Source organism: Giraffa tippelskirchi, chromosome 4 (assembly GCF_054371585.1).
Source record: "Giraffa tippelskirchi isolate mGirTip1 chromosome 4, T2T-mGirTip1v1.2.pri, whole genome shotgun sequence".
NCBI lineage: Eukaryota > Metazoa > Chordata > Mammalia > Artiodactyla > Giraffidae > Giraffa > Giraffa tippelskirchi.
Genome location: NC_137278.1, coordinates 55,960,024 through 55,986,331, shown reverse-complemented (window position 1 = coordinate 55,986,331; position 26,308 = coordinate 55,960,024). Strand labels below are relative to the sequence as shown.

The window sequence follows — 26,308 nt, the reverse complement described above, 5'->3', positions numbered from 1 at the left end:
ACACACACACACATACACACACACACAAACACCCCTCGGAGGCTGAGTATGTGGATTATACAGCTCTGCACTCTGCTATCAAGAGCATCTGGTTAGCATGGTAAAAGCAGACATCAGTTATATGCTTAAAATAAGTTAGGAGAGGGATTTCCCTCATGGTCCACTAACTAGGACTCCATGCTTCCAGTGCAGGGGGCTTGGGTTCTATCCCTGGTCAGGGAACTAGATTTCACAGGCCACACTGAAGATGGAGGATCCAGCATGCCTCAACTAAGACCCGGCACAGCCAAATATACAAATGAATATAAAATGGCTCAGAGGTAAAGAATCGGCCTGCAATGCAGGAGACCTGGGTTCAATCCCTGGGTCAGGAAGATCCCCTGAAGAATGGCAACCTACTTCAGTATTCTTGCCTGGAGAATTCCATGGACAGAGGAGCATGGTAGGGAGGAGTTTGGTCCATGGGGTAGCAAAGAGTCAGACATGACTAAGCGACTAATACTTTCACTTTAAAAAAGAAGAAGAAAAAGAATATCCTTCCTTTTAAAAAAGAATGAGGATTGCACAAAGGTGGATCACCTGGCACTGTCAGATGCTGTTAGGTGCTGGGAACAAAGAGGGACAGTGTGGTAGACGCGTAGGAAAGTGGGACCCAGCCTGCTGCCCATGCTGCCCATGTATAGCCTGTACATCGATAATGGAGACTTCAGGGGCTGTGCCAAGTTTTCAAGGTAAACAAGGCTCAGGGCTCTGTGGCCAGGGTGTTTGATTTGGCACGGGGCCAGGGTGGGAGCAGAGACAGGCATCTCATGATGATGACTCACAGTGCCTGGGAATGGCTGCACCTGGGGAGGGTGTGTGAGGGACCATCCAGCTACCCTCAGGAGAACCTACATCTAGCTCGGATGAGTCATAAGGCACGGTCACCAGCGGTCATCCCCTCCTCCAACCTCAGTGGCTTGCAGTCATTTCCTGTGTCATCCTTAGGCTCTGAGGGAACAGATAGAGATGTTGATCAAGACAAGTCTTCCTTTGTCTATTCTTTGGCTAACCTGAAGTCAAGTTTGTATGTGAAATGGAAGATAAATGACTGAATCTTTCTCTTGTTTAATAGGTCACTATCACTTTTGATCTGGTCCTGATTGTTAATGTTCCATCCTGATACTTTTACCCTTGTGTTCAGTCACTAATACATTTATATGGAGGGCTACTCTGGTGGCTCAGTGGTAGAGAATCCACCTGCCAATGCAGGAGACACGGGTTTGATTCCTTATTAGGGACGATCCCCTGGAGAAGGAATTGGCAACCCACTCCAGTATTCTTGCCTGGAGAATCTCATTTTCCTGGAGAATCTCCCTCTTGCCTGGGAGAAGCCCACAGAGGAGCCTGGTGGGCTACAGTCCATGGGGTTACAAAGAGTTGGGCACGACTGAGCAACCATTACTTATAACTGATAGTCAAGATTGTTGAATGAGTGAATGACTATTCTGGTCCAGGATTGTGTCTGTGCTTTTACCTTTATGCTGCTACCAGAGACTGCTTCCAAGGAGATTTCTCTCAAATATCTCTGACCTTGAATCAGAGTCAGGATGGAACCCTTTTTTTTCTGGCCACTCAGCATTTAGGATCTTAGTTCCCCATCAAGGATCAAACCTGTGCCCCCTGCAGTGGATGCTCAGAGCCTTAATCATTGGACCACCAGGGAAGCCCCAGAATGGAGCCTTCCATAGAAACAAAACCCAGAGCTTCCAAACAAGACCAAGAATCTCCATATGAAGTGCAGGCAGCTGGACCCTGAGATTGCACCCTTGTTTAGACCCATTAGTCTTTTTCCTCTGCTTGCCCATCTGTGAGCAAATTCTTCCTATTAGACGTTCTATTACAGCTGAATCAGCTATAAACAATTTCTACCTCAAGAAGGAGTGGGCAATAAATAATAAGTATGAGTAACATATAAAAAAGAAAGCTTGCAGATCTCTGCTGGGTTTTTTTTTTTCTATTATTTGTAAACCAAATGAAGCTCATAATGAAAATCTAGCATAAATTCTTCAGTGAATTTAAATATCTTTGTATTTTATTAAAGATGTCATTTCTACAGATATTAGATTGTCATATATCTGTGTGTGATACATTGTTTAGTCAGCCTTCAGTCAAAGACTTGGAGATTGGGTTGGTTTTCAGAAGTCTGGTAATAATTCTTTTGTCTCTGAGGTTGGGATCAACATGCTAAGGAAGAGAACATCACCTGAATTCAAGATACAACTTGATCCCAAACTCAGGAGACCCCCATTTGAATAGAATCCAAGGAAAATAAGGGAGTTTCCCCTTCTTCATCTCTTAACTTTTCCTTCTTCAATATTGGTTATGAGTCTCTCCACCCTTCTAAAAAGATATTCCTTCAAAATCCCCCAAAGAAATATTTGATACTTCCAGCAGTTCTTAGGGACTAAATTCCAGTACAAAGGTCTTTGACTTTGAAAAATGAAAAACAAAAGGTGGGGGACTTTCACATGTAGGAGAATTCCATGTCCTTACAAAAATCCCAGGTGGCTTAGCAGGAAAGAATTCACCTGCCAATGCAGGAGATGCAGGTTCAATCCCCAGGTCAGGAAGATCCCCTGGAAGAGGAAATGGCAACCCACTTGAGTATTCTTACCTGGAAAATCCCATGGACAGAGGAGCCTGGCAGGCTACAGTCTGTGCAGTTGCAGAGTCAAACACAACTTAGCAACTGAACAACGACAACAACAACCTTCTGTATAGCACTGGGAACTATAGTGGACATCCTGTGATAAACCATAATGGAAAAGAATATTAAAAAGAATGTATATATATATATGTAGAGTATCTATCTATCTATCTATCTATCTATATATATATGTATGTATATATGTATGTATGTATGTGTAACTGAATCACTTTGCTGTACAGCAGAAATTAGCACAGCATTGTAAATCAACTATACTTCAATAAAATAAGTTTTAAAAAACTACCAATGCCTGCTTCCCTCCAGATATTATAATTTTGTGGATCTGAGATACAATCAAGCAATAAGATTTCGAAAATCTAATAGGCAGCAAAATTAGACAACTACTCACCTGGACCAAAAAAAAAAAAGCCATTTAATCTGTGCATTGGCCACAGTGCTAAGCATGTGCACTGATCTCACTAAGACTAGATGCTAGTACTCTCTCTCTCTTTTAGTCTGCTAAGGGTCTCAAGCAATCAGTTAGGTTATTCTATCAAGTTCTCGCTAGTGGTAGTTGGAGAGACTATGAAAATCAGAAAGGGGATGAATATTAAAATTCCCAGATTACCATGAGAAATAACATCCAAGACAAGGGAGTTGCAAATTGGACTACATCCTTTTCTTGGAGTCTGTTGCTTAGATATTCAGCATAATACCTAGTATACTACACATGTCCATTAAATGGCTTCAGAAGAAAATTGGATACTGATGATGTACCATTTCCTAACGGATACAAATGCTTTCAGACTGCTCAGATTCATAAGACTATGCACTGCACAAGCAATTAAGATTTAGAACACATTTTCAATATGATGATTCTCTTGGGTTCTGTGTCATGAGGCCAATGAAGGTGTGGTCCGTTGTGTTCTGAAGTCAAAGGCTTGGCTTAGTTCCAATATGGATCCATATTATAACAATTTTTTTTTTTAAACATAGTGGGATTTTTTAAACAGTTACGAATGAGGGTGGGATGTATGGAGAGAGCAACATGGAAACATATATTACCATGTGTAAAATAGATAGCTAATGGGAATTTGCTGTATGACTCAGGGAACTCAAACTGGGGGCTCAGTAACAACCTAGAGGGGTGGGATAGGAAGGGAGGTGGGAGGGAGGTTCAAGTGAGAGGGGACATGGGTAAACTTATGGTTGATTCATGTTGATGTTTGGTAGAAACCAAGACCACACTGTAAAGCAATTATCTTTCAATTAAAATAAGTACATTTTCAAAAATACGCTAGAGTAACAAAAACTAAAAAAGATGTTATGAATGTAACTTAAGTTACAGATGCTATGGATACAATGTATAACATGATGAATATAATTAATACTGCTATATGTTATATATGAAAATTGTTAACAGAGTAAATCCTAAGAGTTCTCATTACACGGAAAAAATGTTTTCTGTTTCTTTAATTTTGTCTCTGTATAAGATGTGGATGGCCACTAAACTTATTGTGGTGATTTTTTCATGACATATGTGAGTAAAATCATTATGATGGACACCTTAAACTTACACAGTAGTGTCTGTCAATTACCTCTCAATAAAGCTAGAAGAACAAAAAAATAGTGTTGTGAGTTATAGGGTATGCACATCAATACATCAATACAGGGGCTTTCCAGGTAGTTCAAATGATAAAGAATCTGCCTGCAATGCCAGAGACCTGGGTTCGATCCTTGGGTCAAGAAGATCCCCTGGAGAAGGGCATGGCTACCCTCTCCAGTATTCTTGCCTGGAGAATCCCATGGACAGAGGAGCCTGGTGGGCTACAGCCCATAGGGTCGCATGCTGTTAGTAGGCAGAATTAGAAGTTAACATTTCACAATGGACTATGATGCCTGAGCTAGTTTATTGTGTAAATAAGTTAGCAGTATCAAAATCACCAGGCATTATTCAGTGACAGAGGCCTGGCTTCTGGAAGAGTTCTAGCACTGGCATCTCTGAAGGGGAAGGATTGAAAAAAGAAAAGGGGATGACTTTAGAATGGGAAGAGAAGAGAAGAGAGAACTAAAATTTAGAAAATATTTAATGGAGGAAATCATAAATCTCACCCCCCAAAATAGTTTTAATGAATCTGAGATTAAGAGTCTAGGTAGATCTAACCAAGTCACTACGGCTGAAAATATTCTCTGCCACATATGGACCCATAGAGCATCACACAGGTGCCCTGGCTCGGTATCACCCATTTATTCCCATTATACATCGACATCCCCAAAACTCCTGTCATGCTCTGAACTCAGTTTCTTTGAGCATCAAATTATCGGATGGTATTGTTGTCTTCCTTTATTGTCTGGTGGCCAGTCACTTACTTTGCATTTCCATGTTGTCATTCTATTAAGTTTTTAAATAAATAAACTTAAAGATTTCAGTGTTTGAAGAATGAAGAAATTCTTTGCAAAAGGAACCTTAATGACAAAACTGCAAACGGTCATACAAATTAATCAGAGCTGGTTTGATGGGTTTGAGAGAATGGTTCTGTCTACTTTATACTACTTTGGCTGTACCCGAGTTAAGAGCTTAGTTGAGGTCTGGCCCCAGGATGTCAGATGGCAGAGAAGGACAAGTAGCCCAAGAGGTAAGTCACTGCAAGTGACCCAGGAGCCTGGCAGAGTGAACTCAACTCCACATCACACCTGGATGTGATGGTTAATTTCATGTGTCAACTTGGCTACACCATTGTACCCAGTTTTTGTTGAACACCAGTCTAGATATCAGGCTTCCCTGATAGCTCAGTTGGTAAAGAATCCGCCTGCAATACAGAGACCCTGGTTTGATTCCTGGGTAGGGAAGATCGGTTGGAGAAAGGGATAGGCTACCCACTCCAGTATTCTTGGGCCTCCCTTGTGGTTCAGCTGGTAAAGAATCTACCTGCAATGCAGGAGACCTAGGTTCAGTCCCTGGGTTGGGAAGATCCCCTAGAGAAGAGAAAGGCTACCCACTCCAGTATTCTGGCCTGGAGAATTCCATGGACTGTATAGTCCATGGGATTGAAAAGAGTCAGACATGACTTAGTGACTTTCACTTAATCTAGATAGCACAGTGAAGGCACATTTTAGAGGAAATTAATATTTAAACTGATAGACTTTGAGTAAAGTAGACTACTCTCCATAATGTGAGTGGGCCACATTCAATCAACTGAAAGCCTTAAGAGAAAAAGACTGAAGTCTCCAGTTGTTGTTTAGTCTCTAAGTCGTGTCTGACTCTTTGCAAGCCCATGGACTGTAGCCCACCAGGCTCCTCTGTCCATGGGATTCTCCAGGCAAGAACACTGGAGTGGATTTTCATTTCCTTCTCCAGGGGATCTTCTAGACCCAGGGGTCAAACCCTAGTCTGCTGTATTAGCAGGTGGATTCTTTACCACTAGCCACCAGGGAAGCTCGAGGTCTCCAGAGGAAGAGGGAATTCTGCCTCCAAACGGCCTTTGGACTTGAGATCACAACATCAAATCATCTCTGAGTCTCCATCTCTAGCCTGCTGGTCTGCCCTGAAAACATCAAACTTAGTCCCTCAAATCACATGAACCAATTCCTTAAAAACCCTCCTCTCTCCATGCATACACAACACACACACACACACACTTTTTTTTTTTTTAACATTTTTAAAAGTTTGGGGTGTTTTTTTGTAAGTTTGCTTTTAATTGGAGGATAATTGCTTTACAATGTTGCATTAGTTTCTGCTGTACAACGTGAATCAACTTAGGTATACATATATCCACTGGGATATATGTATGCTGGGAAAGATTAAAGGCAAAAGGAGAAGAGGGTGGCCGAGAATAAGATGATTAGATAGCATCACCAACTCAATGGACATAAACTTGAGCAAACTCCGGGAGACTGTGAAGGACAGGGAAGCCTGGCATGCTGCAGTCCATGGGGTCACAAAGAGTTGGATACCACTGATCAACTGAACAACTATAAGAAAATCCCCTCCCTTTTGAGCCTCCCTGCTACACCATCCCCATCTCACTCTTCTGGTTCGTCACAGAGCACCAGGCTGAGCTCCCTGTGTTATACAGCAGCTTCCCACTAGCTATCTGTTTTACACATGGTAGTGTATATATGTCAATGTTACTCTCTCTCATTTTGTTCCACCCTCTCTTTCCCTCATTCTCTACATCTGCATCTCTATTCCTGCCCCCACACACATCCTATTGGCTCTGTTTCTCTGGAGAACCCTGCCTAGTACAGGAGGTGAGCCTTCTCCCAAGGTCCAATTTTTCCCATTATACATATCCAGCATGCAGGTGTGTTTAACACTCTGAGAAGGGGAAAGGTACAGCTAAAGGGGGTAACTATGACCCGGGCATCCTGCAGCTCCCTTAGGAGTAGTCACTCTGAAATGAGTTTCCCCGCTGGCCAGAGAGGAAACAAATGACGAAGAGTCATCTAGAAGCTCTCCGTGTGCAGGCAGTGAGTGGGCAGGGAGGAGTGACAGCAGTCTGCAAGCAGGACCAGGTGAGCTGGGCATGGATCTGAGCAGGGTCTCTCTAGCCCATTTGTTCTCCTAATAGGAAAAGGGGCTTAACTGGAATCAAACTGGTCAAGCCTAAAGGGCATTAAAGCTTCCCTGGTGGCTCTGGCAAAGAATCTGCCTGTAATTCTCTGGGTTCTATCCCTGGGTTGGGAAGATCCCCTGGAGAAGGAAATAGCAACCCACTCCAGTATTCTTCGCCCAGAGAATCCCATGGACAGAAGAGTCTGGACTATGGGCTACAGTCCATGGGGTTACAAAGAGTCAGACACGACTGAGCAGTTATCACACAAAGGGCATTGGGACTAGACCCGTGAGCATCCCAGGAATATCTTCAGAGGAGAATCTCTGGAAACCCAAGACTTTATGTTAGAGGCACTGAGCATTGAGTTTATTTATTTAGCTGCCAAGGGTCTTAGTTGCAGCACTTGGGATCTTTCATTGTGACTCGGGGACTCTCTTGTTTTGGCAGACCAGCTTAGTGGCTCTGAGGCATGTGGGATCTTAGTCCTCCAACCAGGTATCGAACCTGTGTCCCCTGCATTACAAGACAGATTCTCAAGCACTGGACCACCAGGGAAGTCCCTGAGCCCTGTGTATTTTCATATTACAATCATGCGACTTTACTCTGAGGTCACTTGCTGCTAGAGTTTGAACATGTGAGTTATATTTGCGTGATACTACATTAATCGGACAATATTCCCTTACCATCTGAGCCACCAGGGAAGCCCCACAAATTAAAAAAAAGCGACCTATCAATTCATTGCTGTGAAGTGGACTAGAAAAATTGAATAGATTTGTCAACAAAATACTCCCCTTTGTGTTTTCCTCTTTCCCTGGATTAAGCAGAATAAAATCAGTTTCTTGTGACATTTCAGGGACTTTTAAAACAAATGAATCTCCAGGAGATTCCAGGACTAGAGTGGACTGGCTTTCCAAAACTTATTTGTCCATGTGACCATTTTTTCAAGAAGCATTTCTTGGGACACATGAAATAAACATAATCTTCTTTCCTATTACTCCCCAGTCCTCTAATCCTTTTGTTTGCAGAACAAAGCTCTCAGTCTGACAAGAGAAGCCCTTCACAACCTGCCCCCTGCTCTGTAGGTGTATCTATCACAATTTCTTTCTTTCCTTCTTTTTTGGTTTTATTAAACTACTTGAGTTAGGACTAGTCAAATCTGAAGTCTCTGGTCTGGGGCTAGACTAATAGGATTTTTTCTTGAGCAAGAAATGGTTTACCTGCTCCCTCCTACCCCCACTCCCTCTTTGACCATAAGGTTCATAGCTATCCTAGCTATTATGTCAGCTTCTTAGACTTTTAAAGGAATATTCAAATCAAGCAAATTTGCTATGGAGGAAGTTAGTTGTTTAATATGAAAACAATCTAATTTTTGGTAACCTAGCTAAGTTCTCCTGGAAACTCTAAAGACTAAATCTCTTGCTGGCATTTTCAGATAATGATTTTGTACATTTCAGATGACTTTATCTTAATTCATTTTCATTTTTGCCTTCTGTGTCTGTCCTGATGGTAGATATGGTTCTCACGATTTCTGTTCAGTGATGCAATCAAACTTACCATCCCTGGAACCCATCAAGTCCATGCCCATCTTTCATTCATGAAAGAAGGATTTATTTGGCTTCTCAGGATGAGAAAGATCTATGTACAAATATTCTATCCTAGTATGTGTACACAAAGGGCCTTCTGCATTTAATTTTTATTGTTATTATTATTAATTTTTGGCCATACAGTGCTGCATGCCGGATCTTAGTTCCCCCACCAGGGACTGAACCCATGGCCCCTGTAGTGGAAATGCTGAATCTTAACTGCTAAACCGCCAGGAAGTCCCGCCTTTTGCATTTAAAAAAGAAGTAAGGAAGGCTTAGTCCTGTGAGGCTCATACAGCTCTGAAAAATTTAGTATGAACTAAGAACCAGTCATAAGAGCTGAGGTTTACATCTAAAGGACTTCTGTGTTCGTGGTTTGGGTTATTTATACGCTTTGGTTTTGCAGAGGACCAATTAGCGCTTCCTCCTTTAACCATCATAGAAAAAGAAAAAAGAAAAAACAAAGTCTCTGGTATTGCCACAAGCTGAGAAATACACCCAATCTCTACAGAACGATACCATGTAGTCAAGTCTGGACCAGCATTGAGTAGGCGCTTGGAAGACGCCCTTCCATGTAAGAAGGTTGCTAGGCTTGAAATGTTCCCTTCAGAGGAAAGGTTCTCTCTCCCATCCTCAAAGAACCTTTACTTGGGGGTTATCTCTGCTCCTCCCTGCTGAACTGCTTATGGCTGGCTACCTGGTACACATTCAAGTTCATGACGTGCTTGGCATTTTAACTTAGAAAAACAATTCCAAGGCCAGAGCTGTGTGTAGAAGCCACCCTTTCTGTCTTCTTTTCAGAACTAAGATCAAGGTTTTCTTGTGAAAGTGGGACTTCCCTGGCAGTCCAGGGGTTAAGACTCAGCACTTCCACTGCAAGGGGCAAGGGTGTGGGTTTCCAGGAACTAAGACTCTACATGCTGTTGTTGTTGCATGCTCAGTTGTGATGGACTCTTTGTGACCCCAAGGACTGTAGCCCGCCAGGCTCCTTTGTCCATGGGATTTCCCAGACAAGAATACTGGAGTGGGTTGCCATTTTCCCCTCCAGGGGATCTTCCCAACCCAGGGATGGAACCCACATCTCTTGCATCTCCTGCCTTGGCAGGTGGATTCTTTACCACTAGCGTCACCTTGGAATCCCAAGATCTCTCATGCTGGGCAGCCAAAAAAAAAAATGGTTTTCCCATAAAGGATAGTTTTTTCACTGATTTAGCAAAGAGGGAGATGGTCATCAGAGAGATGTTTAAAAGGATAAAGTGGAGGACACACTTCTATCCTACAGCTTCTCTCTGATCTCCACGTTTTGGCTTCTGCCAATTCTCTCAGAGTAAACTGTTAAAGGAAGCACAGATCGCCTGGGCCCCACCCACTAGCAGCCCGGCCACAGCTCCATCTGCCTTGGGGTTTTAGAAAAACAGATCCACATCTGAGTCACTGGTGGCCTCTCTGGGTGCAACGGGGGCTGGACTCTGGGATCAGGTGATGGTCGTATGGCTGGAAACACAATTACTAAGCCAATAGGAAAGTGAATATATTATAGGCATGCTTGTCCTGCTTCTGAAATTCAGGAGCTGCAAGGAAGCTGCTTTCAAAGTGAAGGGAGGATTTCAGTTCACCACAGGCTGTCCGGAAAGGAAGAATGTGGAGACATCTCATTACCTCAAAGCACAGCTGTGAGAGAGGAAGCCTGAGTTTCTACAGATGGATCAGAAGAGCAAACCTCACAGGCTGACCACCCTCCACATCAGCTCAGCCGGGGTTGATCACTTCCCTCAGAGTATGGTTGTGGGGGGAAGTCTGTAAGGGTGATACTGGCCTAAATTTCCTGCTCGTGGGGGGGAGGGGGTCTCTAAACTCAGCATTAAGAGAAGGGTGGGTACCTCCACCATCTCAATTCTGCAGCAAGTGCAGGCAAACACCACTGGTTCTAGTCATTCATTTATTTGTTGGTTATTTCACGTCATTTCACCAATACTTACTGAGTGCCTACTAGGTGCCCAGTGGTGCACGGATGCTGAAGAGACAGCAATTAACAAGAGGGGCTGTACCTGAACTGGTGGCAGCTCAGACCCATGGCGCTTTAGGATAAAGGACAGATGACCCTGTCTTCATGCTACCCAAGAAGGGCCAACCTGCAGGGGTTAGAAGTGCAAATAGATGAACATGAGAGCCAAAAGACCTTTGGGTTGGAAGGGACAGTTGGGAATTCCCTGGCAGACCAGTGGTTAGGGCTCCATTCTTCTACTGGGCTTGGGTTTGATCCCTAGTTGGGGGCCTAGGATCCCTGCATCCCTCGCTGCCAATAATGAAAAGGGAAGGGACTGTCAGGATGATCCTTCTGACTTCCTTTTCTGACTCCCAGTGTTTTTCCAGGAAAATGACATTACTGACTCACAATTAATAGTGTGAACTCTGAATTATTTTTAGTTCTGGGTCAGCATTGATTCAAAGTCTTTACACCAGTCCTGTCTCCAACCAGTTGTGTTTATTTGTAAGAAAATTAGTGGGAATTATTAGTTTCTAAGTTTTTTTTTTTTCCAGTCATGTCATGCAGCGTATGAGGTCTTAGTTCCCTGACCAAGGATCGAACCTGCACCCCTTGTCCTCACAAAGTCTTAACCCCTGGACTGCCAGGAAGTCCCTATAAGTTTATTATTATTCTATAAATGGGAATTATTCTGTTAGAACCATAGAATAGAGGAGGGAAGGATAAGTATTTTTTTCCTACTGGGCACATTCAAAGATAATTAAAAATTAAACTAAAATCTCTGATATCATTAGTGCTTTGGTTTTATCAAGATAAATGTGCAAGTGATAGGAAAAGAAGAGGTAGGGAGGAAAAAGGAGGAAGAAATGGAGCTTAAAAAAGTCAGGAGGCTTCCCTGGTGGCTCAGTGGTAAAGAATCCACTTGCCAGTGCAGGAAATATGAGTTAGACCCCTGGTCCAGGAATATCCCTACATGCTGAGTAGCATCTAAGCCCAAGCGCCACAAGTCCTGAGCCTGTGCTCTAGAGCCTGGGTGCTGCAACTACTGAGCCCATGTACCCTAGAGCCTGTGCTCTTCACAAAGAGAGAAGCTACCACAATGAGAAGCCTGAGCACTGCAACTAGAGAGTAGCCCCCGATCGCCGCAACTAGAGAAAGCCTGAGGGGAGCAAAGAAGACCCAGCATGGCCAAAAATAAATACATAAAATTATAGGAAAAAAAAAAAGTCAGGAGCAAGACTTCCCTGGTGGTCCATTGGCTAAGACTCCATGCTCCCAACACAGGGGGCCCAGTTTTGATCCCTGGTTGGGGCACTATATCCCACATGCCACAACTGAGATCCACCTCACACACTGCAGCTAAATATTAGGATCAGCCAAATAAAAATAAATAAATAAATATTTTTTTAAAAGTCAGGACCTTTGCCACAGTGAAGTGGGTAAAACAAGATTGGAATTTAATATCACTATTTCCTGGGCTTCTCCTAACTGCTGTGCCCAAAGGGTTCAGATCTTTCTAAAAACTGATGAATAAAGATAAGAGCCACTCATCCTTTAAATCTCAGCATCCAAGCTTCAGAATGTGAAAGTCAGGAATTAATACAACATGTCAAAGTGGCATCAAAACTATAATTGAAAGACACATCCTGGTTTCTATTTTTACTTTTCAGCTCTTAAGAGAATAAAAAAACCTTAGGACTGGCAGCACCTAGAAAAGACATCTAGAAGTTGATATTTAGCTGGAAATTTATTTCATTGTCTATTTAAAGATATCTAAGGAAGAAAATGTCACAGCTTCCTAGATGAACCACTCCAGTGTTGAATAACTTCTTTAGCTTTCACCTGCATCTAGTCTCCTGAGTCTCTCTAAGATGCTCTGCTTTTGTGATCAGGACTGTTACTACTCTACATTTTTCACAATTCAACATCACAGTTCAACCCTCGACAAGACCTGTGAGCCTCTCAAACAGTGGGATTTATGTGAGTTGGTGGCTAGTGACCTGGGAGCACTGAAAACCCAACCCTTATCCACCTGGGCCGATGGATGGGACCTTCTTTGTCATGGGCAGGTGGCAGAGCTCTTGCCTTGAGCTTTGGTGAGTCCCTGCATGTCCTCCTGCCCAGGAATCTTCCATGTTGTTTCTTCTCCTTTATTACTTTGAAATCTGCTTTTAAATATCCAGGTAGTTTATTTATTTATTTTAATTGAAGTACAATTGATTCAGAATGTTGTGTTAGTTTTGAAACAGAACAAGACCCTGTGTTCCTTAGCCCCATGTCCTCAACCTTTTTTTTTGTTTGTGGAAAATTTAGCCAAAGAATAAGTTTAATCAGAGGAGTGAGAAAATGCAGAAGCAAAGAAAAGCAGTCAAACAGAACAAAACAATAATAGATTAGACAGTAAGCGAAGTCAGGGACCTTTGGTTCCTTCTCAAGGGCTATAGATAATATTTGGAGCCATATCCTGTGAGCTGTCTTATAGATACTGAAACCTCCACCAGATGGGAGAAGTTAACTACATAATGACCCAACTGTAGCCATGACATAAGCTGCCACAATTTCAAGAACTGGTCTCACGGAAATGGGAACAAATCCACCCTGGAACTGAAGATTAACTGTACCTAAAATAATCAAGAGGATGCTGATCAGAACTCTGATGACCAGTTTCAAGATGACCGTCAGAGCTGACTGTGCTCTTTCTGCAGTGTAGGCCCTCTCTCTGTCTATAAAGACTTTTATCACCCCTGGGGGGTGATATACTCCAGTATTCTTGCCTGGAGAATTCCCATGGATAGAGGAGCCTGGCAGGCTACAGTCCATGGGGTCGCAAAGAGTCCAATACAACTGAGTGACTAACACTTTCACTTTCATATATGTATATTTCATGTATTTATATTCTTTTTCAGATTCTTTTCCATTATGGTATATTAGAGGATATTGAATATAGTTGCCTTTGTTATACAGTAGCTCCCTGTTTATCTATTTTATATGTAGGTGTTTGTATCTGCTAACCCCAAACTCCCAATTTATTCCTTCCTGCTTCCCCTTTGGTAACCATAAGTTTGTTTTCCATGTCTGTGAGTCTGTTTCTGTTTTGTAAATAAATTCCTTTGTGTCGTATTTTAGATTCCACATACATGTGATATCATAGGCTATTTGTCTTTCTCTTTCTGGTTTACTTCACTAGTATAACAATCTCTAAGTCCATCTACATTGCTGCAAATGGCAGTATTTAATTCTTGTTTATGGCGAGTAATATTCCATTATATATATATTATGGGGCCTCTATTTCTCCAGTGCAGCTCTTGTTTCTCAGGCTTCACCAGTGAAGAGAAAATCAAGGGCCCAAGTCAAAACTCCAAAGATTGATCCTCTAAGGCCCACTCAGTCTTTCTGGAACTCTAGCTCCACAGTTGGCCATGCTAAGGCCCCACTCCAGAGTTCTTCCTCTCCTCAGTACTAGACACTTGTTGTTTTTGTCTGCTCAGCCTCCATCTCCTCCTCAACTGATAGAACTCTGATTTCCTGTAGGATCATTCCCTCCCCCCGAATTATTAATACCATGTAATACAGCAATCCCACTTCTGGATCCATACACAGAAGAACTGAAAGCAGGGTCTTGAAGAGATATTTGTACAGCCATCTTCATAGCAGCATTATTTACAATAGTTAAAATTTGGAAGCAACCAAAGTGTTTATAAATGGATGAATAGATAAGCAAAATATGTTACACACATACAGTGGAATACTATTTGGCTTAAAAAGGAGGGAAATTCTGACATACCCTACAACATGGTTGAACTCTGAGGATTTTATGCTAGGTGAAATAAGCCAGACACAAAAAGATAAATACTGTATAAGTCCACTTATGTGAGGTATTTAGAAGAGTCAAAATCTTGGAGACAGAATGTAGAATTCTGATTGCCAAGGCTATTGTGTAATGAGTCTAGAGTTTCAGTTTTACAAGACAAGAGTTCTGGAGATGAATGGTGGTGATGGTTGTACAATATTATGAATGTATTTAATAGCATTGAATTACATCCTTTAAAATGGTTAGGACAGTAAATTTCATGTTATGTATATTTTACCAAAAAATCTCTTGAGAGCTTTTAACCAGCCTGAGGCCCAAGCTGTATCTCTAACTAATTAATTACATCAGATTCTCTGAGGGTGTGATCCAGGCACATATATATATTATATTTTCCCCCTTGGAAATAATGGAAATAGTGACAGACTTTATTTTCTTGGGCTCCAAAATCACTGCAGATGGTGACTGCAGCCATGAAATTAAAAGACCTTTGCTCTTTTTAAGAAAAGTTATGACAAACCTAGACAGTGTATTAAAAAGCAGAAATGTTACTTTGCCAACAAAGACCTCTATAGTCAAAACTACGGTGTTTCCAGTAGCCATGTATGAATGTGAGAGGTGGACCATAAAGAAGGCTGAGCAAAAAAAAAAAAAAAAAAGAAGGCTGAGCACCGAAGAATTGATGCTTTTTAACTGTGGTGTTGGAGAAGACTCTTGAGAGTCCCTTGGACTGCAAGGAGATCCAACCAGTCCATCCTAAAGGAGATCAGTCCTGAATACTCATTGGAAGGACTGATGCTGAAGCTGAAGCTCCAATACTTTGGCCACCTGATGGGAAGAGCTGACTCATTAGAAAAGACCTTGATGCTGGGAAAGACTGAGGACAGGAGGAGAATGGGGTGAGAGAAGATGAGATGGTTGGATGGCATCACCAACTCAATGGACATGAGTTTGAGCAAGCTCAGGGAGGTGGTGAAGGACAGGGAAGCCTGGTGTGCTGCAGTCTGTGTGCTGTGCTGTTCTTAGTCGCTCAGTCATGTCTGACTCTTTGCAACCCCATGGGCTGTAGCCCACCAGGCTCTTCTGTCCATGGGAATTCTCCAGGCAGGTATACTGGAGTGGGATGCTATTCTCTCCTCCAGATAATCTTCCCAACCGAGGGATTGAACGCCGATCTCCCAGGTCTTTACAGTCTAAGTCACCAGGGAAGCCCAAGAATACTGGAATGAGTAGCCTTCCTTTCTCCAGGGGATCTTTCCGACCCAGGAATCGAACCAGGGTCCCCTGCATTGCAGGTGGATTCTTTACCAGCTGAGCTACCAGGGAAGCCCAGTGCTACAGTTTGTAGGGTCACAAAGATTCGGACGTGACTGAGTAACTGAACAACAATAAAAGCTCCCCTGATAATTCAAGTGCAGTCAAAGCTGAGTCTCACTACACAATTCTCCCTTCTCAAACTCTTCTGGAATAGCACTGAGTGGAATGTTGGGTAGGATCCCCTGTATATTAACAAAATATAAAAACCTATATGGCCTTCTCTGGTGGCTCAGATGGTAAAGAATCTGCCTGCAATGCAGGAGAGCCGGGTTCTATCTTTGGATCAGGAGGATCCCCTGAAGAAGGGACTGGCAATCCACTCCAGTATTCTTTCCTGGAGAATTCCATGGACACAGGAGGCTGATGAGCTACAGTCCATGAGGTCACAAAGAGTCGGAGACAACTGAGCAACTAACATACACACACACACACACACACACACACACACACACACACCCCTATATCATTTGTTTTTTAAGCCTATTGATTATTTAAGTCTTTTTTGTTTTCTTTCTTTCTTTAAAACATTTTTATTTATTTATTTGACTATGCCAGGTCTTAGTTACAGCATGTAGGATCCATTTCCCTGACCAGGGATTGAACCCAGACTCCCTGCATTGGGAGTGCAGAGTCTTAGCCACTGGACCACCAGGGAAGTCCCCAAACCTATATAATAAAAGTGGTTATTTCTCTTGTATTTTCTTTCTCCACCCCCTCCTACTTTTGCTTCTTTCTCTCTTCCTGTCTTTCTTTCTGCCAAGTATATTTAATGTCTAAAAACTATAAAATGAATAACATGTATAAACTATACAGTCCATGGAATTCTCTAGGCCAGAATACTGGAGCAGGTGGCATTTCCCTTCTCCAGGGGATCTTCCAAACCCAGGGATCGAACCCAGGTCTCCCACATTCCAGGCGGATTCTTTACCAGCTGAGCCACAAGGGAAGCCCCTATTTAATTGAAAGCGTGTAAATTTGGTGTTTTCCTCCTCTATCAATTGTCTTCCAAAACAGAAATTCGTGACTTAACTGCCTTTCCACCTTCCAATTTACATCTTGTCTGAAGTTCTAGTTCTAGTTCCTAACTCTCTGCCCACTTTACTTTTCATTCCTGAGCAATATAGCTCTTGCCCAAATAGTATGCTCAAGGTCCTTGACTTCCAACATTCCCAAGATGGCCGTGCCAACAAAGTCATTCTGGAATCCTCATTTTCTCATATTCATTTCATGGTGTTGGGTACTCAGAGCTTAGTAAAACATGTCCATGTGTAAGGGGCAAGTTCCCTAGGAAGACAGGAGATGGAAACCCTGAATCCCGGGGCAATGGACTTTTGAGAAGTTCCCCCTTCATCTTCTTACTGTTGGCAACAAAGTTTACTCAATCAGTTTATTGAAAGGAAGGTCTTCTTTGGTTTGGGTGGGTGTTAAAGGCAGGACAGTTAGGGGAAGTGGAAAGAGAAAAGCTCCTTCTGTGTACCAGGTCCCAGTCAAGGCCCAAGGGACGCAGTTATAAAAGGCACAGCACCTGCCATAAGGAAAACACAGTCTAAGGGGGAGGCAAGTGATTAGCAGGTGATTAAAGCACCTTATGGTAAATGCTGTGCTAGGGGTGAGCATGGGTACCATGAAAACTAAGAGAAGGGAACCAAATCTACCATGCGGAGATAAAGGAGTAGTCAAGAAAGCCTTCTTGTAGGAGGCATCATGAGGACTGCGTTTAATTTTTAACTTAAAGAATATGCAAGTAAAAGGTTCAGTGTAGAAAATTAGAGTGAGTCAAGAAAGGACACGAAAGATAAGCATAAACACCTTTTTGAAAACGTTCTGGGACTTCCCTGGTGGCCCAGTGGTTAAAAATCCGCCTTGCAATGCAGGGGACTTTGATTCGATCCCTTGTCGGGAGTTAAGAGCCCACTTGCCCCGGAGCAACTGAGCCTGCACTCTACAACTACTGAGCCTCTGTGCTCCAGAGCCCTCGAGCCACAACTAGAGAGTCCATTTCAAAGTGTTAGTTGCTCACTCATGTCTGACTCTGCAAGTCCATGGACTGTAGCATACCAGGCTCCTCTTTCCATGGGATTCTCCAAGCAAGAATACTGGAGTGGGTTGTCATTCTCTTCTCCAGGGGATCTTCCTGACCCAGGGATTGAACCTGGGTCTCCTGCATTGCAGGCAGATTCTTTACCATTTGAGCCACCAAAAAACAAACAAACAAACAAACAAACCCAACCAGGGATCACATTCAGGTTCCCTGCATTGGGAGGGCAGAGTCTTAGCCAGGGGACCACCAAGGAAGTCCACCATCTTCTTTTTAATAGAAAAGCCTAGGGCGGAGTCCTAGAGGGTGTGTGTGTGCATGCTCAGTCATGTCCAACTCTTTGGGACCCCATGAACTGTAGCTTGCCAGTCTCTGTCCATGGAGTTTTCCAGGCAAGAATACTGGAGTGGGTTGCCATTTCCTCCTCCAGGGGATCTTCCCCACCGAGTGATCGAACCCGAGTCTCTTGTGTCCTAGAAGGATTAGAGAGCAAAGTCTAGGAGAGAAGGACAGTGGGTAATAGCTACTGTGAAAGAGCGGAGGCGCAGGCAGGCAGCAGAGCCGTGAACCGGGTTATCAGACAGACAACGGAGTTCAGACTGTGTTGAAGGATGGGAGGGAAATATAACCAGTCAGAGACTACGAGGAAGCCTAGGGCTTATTTGTGACACACAGGATCCCTGGTCTTTTGCCACCATAAAGGGGGACCAATGTATACCAGTTTTGCCCAAAACCTTCCCAGTTTTAAGGCACAAGCTTCCAAGTCCTGGAAAATCCCTCAGTCTCAGAACCATTCAATCATCTTGGTGGATTGATCCTCTCTTCCCCTGCACCCTGCCCAGGCGATGGAGATGCTGAGTTTTATTTCATCTTGTCTGGATGGAGGTTTGATTTGTTTTCAAATGTTCCAGGATGGAGAGAGAGAAGGAGAAAGCACAGGGTTAGGTTTTCAGCTTTGTTTTCACCTTCACTGTCAAGGGAAAGAGCAGCATGACTGATTGAAGAACTGAACCTGGAGGTTGGATTTTCTTCAGGTTTCTCTGGCTCCATTGTAAATCAGATCAGGAGTCTTGATCCTTTTTACGATCCTTCCCACCTGACTCTCTGGCGGTCTTTGTTCCCTCCATGGTCTCGATCAGGACTGGACTTGCCAATTTGACCTTTTGGGACATTTGCTTATCTTCTTTTCACCTTTCCTGCTGGTCTTTGCTCAGATGGCAGAGCCAGAACTACTATTGCTGCTCTGTGTTTGAGCTCTGAGATCAGCAGGAGGGTTAGATCGCTTCCCCAGGAGCCTTCTCCTTTGGTGGAGCAGCTGGCATTACCTTAAGAGACTGCTCAGGTTTGGGAGGCTTAGAAGTTGGAGAGCGACAGTCTTCCTCCTTATTAAGTGTTTTCTTTTCTAGAGATTTCTTCCTCTCTTTTCTTCATACACTTCTGCTAGGTGTGGTCTGTGATGACTCACTTCCTGTCCTCAGCCCTCCCTTTTCCTGAATTTCTTCACTTTGTCAGCTTGCGTGTCTCTCCTGAGTTTGAAGTTCTAGTTTTGGCTCTAGAAGGTCCCTAACAGCTGTGTCAACAAGCTTTGCCCCTCACTCACAGAAGCCGCTCGCCTGGAGATGCTAGTAGAGGAAATGTCTTCCTTGGGAGTACCCCGAGGCTTTACATTCGCGATGAGTCTGTGCGTGGGAGGGCCTGCACCATGATGCCTCTCTAATCATCTCATCTGCCATTTCTATCTTCATAGCACTCTCCTCTTCCTTTGTATTCCTAATCCCTCTGGTGCCCACGACCAAATATTCTTCCTGCCACTGCCTGTCCTGTAATTATAGCCTCTGTCATAATCTCTACTGCCTCAGTCATCATAGCAATCCTGGCCCCCATGTCAGTCCACATCCCCATGTGGACCGGACCATCTTACTGTCCTATTTATCCTGACACGCATCATAATATTGGCATGAATCATAACAGTCTCAACACTTGTCTCCAAAGCTATCATCAACTCCTCTGGACAGGTAGTCATCAAAGCTGTCTGCAGCAGGATGGGCCCTACAGTGTGAATCTCTTTTGTCAGAATACCAACTTCTATTTTGGCCGAAAGAACCAAGTATCAGCCGAAGGATCCAGTATTGGATCAGCAGTGTCCATTTGAAATCTCCTGCCCTCTAGAAATCCTTCACTGATACTCAGGGTAATACTGAGCAAGGAATCTAAACTCAGGACCTCAAAGTCAGGGTAACCAAAACCTTTCAATCTGCTTGCTGGGTTCATGGGATAAATGCACTGGATTTGGGATGATAATGATATATCAGTTCAGGTTCATTGATTGTAGCGAATATACCACCCTGGTGGGGATGGACTTTGCTACTAGGGGTGGCTGTCGGTATGTGGGGAGAGGAGGTATATGGGAACTCTGTACTTCCTGATCAATTTTGCTATAAACCTAAAAACTACTCTTCTGTTTTTTAAGATTGCTTTTTTGATGTGGACCATTTTAAAAGTCTTTACTAAATTTGTTAAAATATTGTTCCTGTTTTCTGTTTTGTTTTTTCTTTTTCTTCATCAAGAGGCATCTGGGATCTTAGCTCCCTGACCAGGGATCGAACCTGCACCCCCTGCATTGGAAAGTGAGGTCTTAACCACTGGACCACCAGGGAAGTCCTAAAACTACTCTTAAAAAGTACAGTCTATTTAGGTCTGCCACCCATTTTTTTATTGGATTGTTTGTTTTTTTTTTGCTATTGCGCTCCATAATTTTTTTTTTGTCTGACCTAAACAGACATTTCTCCAAAGACATACAGATGGCCAAGAGGGGCACATGAAAAGATGCTCAACATCACTAATTATTAGAGAAGTATAAATCCAAATCACAGTGAGGTATTACTTCACACCAGCCAGAATAGCTATCGTCAAAAAATCTACAAACAATAAATGATGAAGACAGTGTGGAGAAAAGGGAACCCTCTTACTCTGTTGGTAGGGATGTAAGTTGGTACAGCCACTGTGGAGAACAGTAAGGAGGTCCTTAAAAAACTAAACATAGAACACCACATGACCCATCAAGCCCACTCCTGGGTATATACCCTGAGAAAACCATAGTTCAGTTCAGTTCAGTTCAGTCGCTCAGTCGTGTCCGACTCTCTGCGACCCCATGAACTGCAGCACACCAGGTCTCTCTGTCCATCACCAACTCCCAGAGTCTACCCAAACCCATGTCCATCGAGTCGGTTATGCCATCCAACCATCTCATCCTCTGTCGTCCCCTTCTCCTCCCGCCCCCAATCCTACCCAGCATTAGGGTCTTTTCCAATGAGTCAACTCTTCGCATGAGGTGGCCAAAGTATTGGAGTTTCAGCTTCAACATCAGACCTTCCAATGAACATCCAGGATTGATCTCTTTTAGGATGGATTGATTGGATCTCCTTGCAGTCCAAGGGACTCTCAAGAGTCTTCTCCCACACCACAGTTCAAAAGCATCAATTCTTCGGTGCTCAGCTCTCTTCACTGTCCAACTCTCACATCCATACATGACCACTGGAAAAACCATAGCCTTGACTAGACGGACTTTTGTTGGCAAAGTAATGTCTCTGCTTTTAAATATGCTATCTAGGTTGGCCATAACCTTCCTTCCAAGGAGTAAGCGTCTTTTAATTTCATGGCTGCAAGCACCATCAGTGGTGATTTTGAAGCCCCATAAAATAAAGTCTGACACTGTTTCCACTGTTTCCCCATCTATTTCCCATGAAGTGATGGGACCAGATGCCATGATCTTAGTTTTCTGAACGTTGAGCTTTAAGCCAACTTTTTCACTCTCCTCTTTCACCTTCATCAAGAGGCTCTTTAGTTCTTCTTCACTTTCTGCCATAAGGGTGGCATCATCTGCATATCTGAGGTTATTGATATTTCTCCCGGCAATCTTGATTCCAGCTTGTGTTTCTTCCAGCCCAGCGTTTCTCATGATGTACTCTGCATATGAGTTAACTAAGCAGGGTGACAATATACAGCCTTGACGTACTCCCTTTCCTATTTGGAACCAGTCTGTTGTTCCATGTCCAGTTCTAACTGTTGCTTCCTGACCTGCATACAGGTTTCTCAAGAGACAGGTCAGATGGTCTGGTATTCCCATCTCTTTCAGAATTTCCCACAGTTTATTGTGATCCACACAGTCAAAGGCTTTGGCATAGTCAATAAAGCAGAAATAGATGTTTTTCTGGAACTCTCTTGCTTTTTCCATGATCCAACAGATATTGGCAATTTGATCTCTGGTTCCTCTGCCTTTTCTAAAACCAGCTTGAACATCTGGAAGTTCACGGTTCACCTATTGCTGAAGCCTGGCTTGGAGAATTTTGAGCATTACTTTACTAGCGTGTGAGATGAGTGCAATTGTGCGGTAGTTTGAGCATTCTTTGGCATTGCCTTTCTTTGGGATTGGAACGAAAACTGACCTTTTCCAGTCCTGTGGCCACTGCTGAGTTTTCCAAATTTGCTGGCATATCAAGTGCAGCACTTTCACAGCATCACCTTTGAGGATTTGAAATAGCTCAATTGGAATTCCATCACCTCCACTAGCTTTGTTTGTAGTGATGCTTTCTAAGACCCACTTGACTTCACATTCCAGGATGTCTGGCTCTAGGTGAGTGATCACACCATCGTGATTATCTGGGTCGTGAAGATCTTTTTTGTACAATTCTTCTGTGTATTCTTGCCACCTCTCCTCAATATCTTCTGCTTCTGTTAGGTCCATACCATTTCTGTCCTTTATCGAGCCTATCTTTGCATGAAATGTTCCTTTGGTATCTCTAATTTTCTTGAAGAGATCTCTAGTCTTTCCCAATCTGTTGTTTTCCTCTATTTCTTTGCACTGATCGCTGAGGAAGGCTTTCTTATCTCTCCTTGCTATTCTTTGGAACTCTGCATTCAGATGGGAAGATCTTTCCTTTTCTCCTTTGCTTTTCGCTTCTCTTCTCTTCCCAGCTATCTGTAAGGCCTCCTCAGACAGCCATTTTGCTTTTTTGCATTTCTTTTCTATGGGGATTTTCTTGATCCCTGTCTCCTGTACAATGTCATGAACCTCTGTCCATAGTTCATCAGGCACTCTGTCTATCAGGTCTAGTTCCTTAAATCTATTTGTCACTTCCACTGTATACTCATAAGGGATTTGATCTAGGTCATACCTGAAAGGACTAGTGGTTTTCCCTACTTTCTTCAATTTAAGTTCAAAAAGACACAAATACCCCCATGTTCACTGATGCTCAGGGTACTACTATTTACAATAGTTATGCTATTTACAATAGCCAGGACATGGAAGCAACCTAGATGTGCACTAACAGATAAATGGATAAAGAAGATGTGGTACATATATATAATGGAATATTACTCAGCCATAAAAAAGAATGAATTTGAGTCAGTTCTAGTGAGGTAGATGAATCTAGAACCTGTTATTCAGAGTGAAGTAAGCCAGAAAGAGAAAAAGAAATATTGCATATTAACACATATATATGGAATCTATAAAAATGGTACTGATGAACCTACTTGAAGGACAGGAATAGAGGCACAGATGTAGAGAACAGATATTTCAACACAGTGGGGGAAGGAGGCGGGGATGAACTGAGAGAGTAGTATTGACACATATACCCTACCATGTGTAAAATAGATAACCAGAGGGAAGATGTTGCATAGCACAGGGAGTTCAGCTCAGTGCTCTGTGATGACCTAGAAGGTGGAAAGGGAGAGTGGGAGGGAAGCTCAGGAGGGAGGGGATATAGGTATACTTATGGTTGATTCAGAGAAGGCAATGGCACCCCACTCTAGTACTCTTGCCTGGAAAATCCCATGGACGGAGGAGCCTGGTAGGCTGCAGTCCATGGGGTCACACAGAGTCGGACACGACCGAAGCGACTTAGCAGCAGCATGGTTGATTCATGATGTTGTACAACAGAAACTAGCACAACATTGTAAAGTGATGATACTCCAATAAAAAATAAAATTACCATACAATAAAAAAGCAAAATCTATTTTAAAAATGTTAAAGTCATTTAAAAAATCAACTGTTTCAGATCTAATTATGATTACATCAGATCTTTTTGCTATTGTTTGCCTATATAACTTTTGCATGTACACCTTACAGTTAAGGTATGTCTCTTATCTTTTATCCAGGCAGATAAACTTTGTATTATAACAGTTCTTAGGCCATACATGCTTAATGTCAATACTGATACACTGGCATTTATAGCTACCGCTTACTGTTTTTAATCTCTACCTGTCCCACCTGTTTCTTGTCCTTTTTTTCCTTTTTTCTTGCCCACTTTGAATAAATCACAGATTTTTATTATTACATTTCCTCCCTCTATTAGTTATACCACCTTCGTATTAATACCATTCTTTAAGTGATTACCCTAAGACTGTAACATGCATCCTTGACCTAATACAGTATAACTAAATTAGTACTTATTTTCCCAGATAATGCAAAGATGTTTGACTGGTTATTAAAAAATTTTTATTTATTTATTTTTGGCTGTGCTGGGTCTTCATTGCTATACTCGGGCTTTTTCGAGTTGCCGCAAGCAGGGGCTCTCTATTTGCTGTGTGTGAATTTCTTGTTGCAGTGGCTTATCTTATGCATGGGCTCTAGAGTGCTCAGGCTTCAGTAGTTGTGGTGCACAGGCTTAGTTGCTGCGCAACATGTGGAATCTTCCCAGACCAGGGGTTGGGAATCCATGTCCTCTGCATTGGTACTTAGATTTTCAACCACTGAACCACCTGGGAAGTCCAGTGTAAGGCTGCTTTCACTGCATTTACCTACTCCCACCTTTCATGCTGTGGGCTTCCCCAGTGGCTCAGTGGTAAAAGAATCTGCCAATATAGGAGTCACAGGAGATGATGGTTTGATCCTTGGGTCAGGAAGATCCCCTGGAGGAGGAAATGGCAACCCATTCCAGTCTTCTTGACTGGTCACAAAAAGTCAGACAGGACTGAGCACACACACATACACACCTCTTGTACTATTGTTACTTATTTTAGTTTTGCTATTGTTTAGTCGCTAAGTCATGTCCAACTCTTGGGTGACCCCATGGACTGCAGCCCACCAGGCTCCTTTGTCCATGGGATTTCCCAGGCAAGAATACTAGAGTGGGTTGCCATTTCCTCTTCCAGGGGATCTTCTCAACCCAGGGATCAACCTTGTTTTTGCTCCAGGCTCTTCAAAAGTGGCAGTTGGGTTTTTTGGTCTCTTCGTATTTTGGGGGCCAGAATTTGTGCCAACTGCACCTGCATGCACATGCATGTAGTTATTTTTAGTCTCATACAGTTTCTTTGTATTTTGCTGCTCAAGGAGAGATGTGTCCAGGTCAAGCATTGCAGCACTGCACTAAAGAGTCCAAGACCCCAGCTGGTCTCACTAATTCAGATTCCAGAGCTACTGTGTAGTCACAGTGACTCTGCACACTGTTAAAACTGGCACATACTCTTTTCCCTTGCAGTAATTTTTTATCCCATTCAGCTGACCATGACTCAGGACTTATCTTTTTCCAAAATGGAACTTCTTGCATGTTTTTTTCCTTGAGTATAAAGCTTTACTCTCCTAACATTTTCAACCACTGTGCTCTCCTGCCTGTGCCCTTTCCATCATAGCACTTATCTTGGTTTTAATAATATAAATATATTACTAAAGTAGTGTCTGTCTCCCTACCTAGATAATTGTTAAGCTTCAGAAGGGCAGGGACCATGCCTGTTTTGTTCACATCTTTATTCCCATTACTTGCAGGTGGACATATGGTGCTCCAGGCATAGTAAATGAATAATAACAATAATAAAAAACCTTCCACATAATTTACAAGTGGCAAGCAGATTCCTGATTCATTAGCTCAGATTGTTATCGTTCATGCCATGATCATCTTTTGAAAAAGTCACAGATCTATGAAGACTATCCACTAAAATATATATACAAGCTAATTTCAAATGCAGGCTTCCCAGGTGGCTTGGTGGTAAAGGATCTGCCTGCCAATGCAGGAGATGCAAGAGATCCAGGTCGATCCCTAGGTTTGGAAGATCCCATGGAGAAGAAAATGGCAACCCTTCTCTAGTATTCTTGCCTGGAAAATGCCACGGACAAAGGAGCCTGGCGGGCTACTGTCCATGGGGTCACCAAGAGTTGGACATGACTGGGCACACAGCACAGGGCAATTTCAAATGGGCATTACAAGTAGTCAACAATCATTTCTCATCTCACGTTAATTTTCTGACACTTTCCTCATATTATCTCTTATATTCTCTCACTTAGGAGATCTGATCTCCTGTTTAGTTGAGTAGAAAGTGATCAACTAGTTTGAGCT

General features: G+C 42.9%; 1 non-coding gene and 1 pseudogene across 2 annotated transcripts; both read right to left on the bottom strand.

Annotated features, from left to right (window-relative positions):
* Positions 1-16,522: 16,522 nt before the first annotated feature.
* Positions 16,523-16,595, bottom strand: TRNAG-CCC (transfer RNA glycine (anticodon CCC)). The gene has a single exon. It is a non-coding gene; the product is annotated as a tRNA-Gly (tRNA).
* A 1,961-nt stretch (positions 16,596-18,556) lies between these two features.
* Positions 18,557-20,249, bottom strand: LOC145545607 (eukaryotic translation initiation factor 4B pseudogene; annotated as a pseudogene). Its single transcript, XR_014082158.1, has 2 exons — positions 19,945-20,249; positions 18,557-19,862 (listed from the first exon to the last, which is right to left on the bottom strand). The product of XR_014082158.1 is annotated as a eukaryotic translation initiation factor 4B pseudogene (transcript).
* Positions 20,250-26,308: the final 6,059 nt, after the last annotated feature.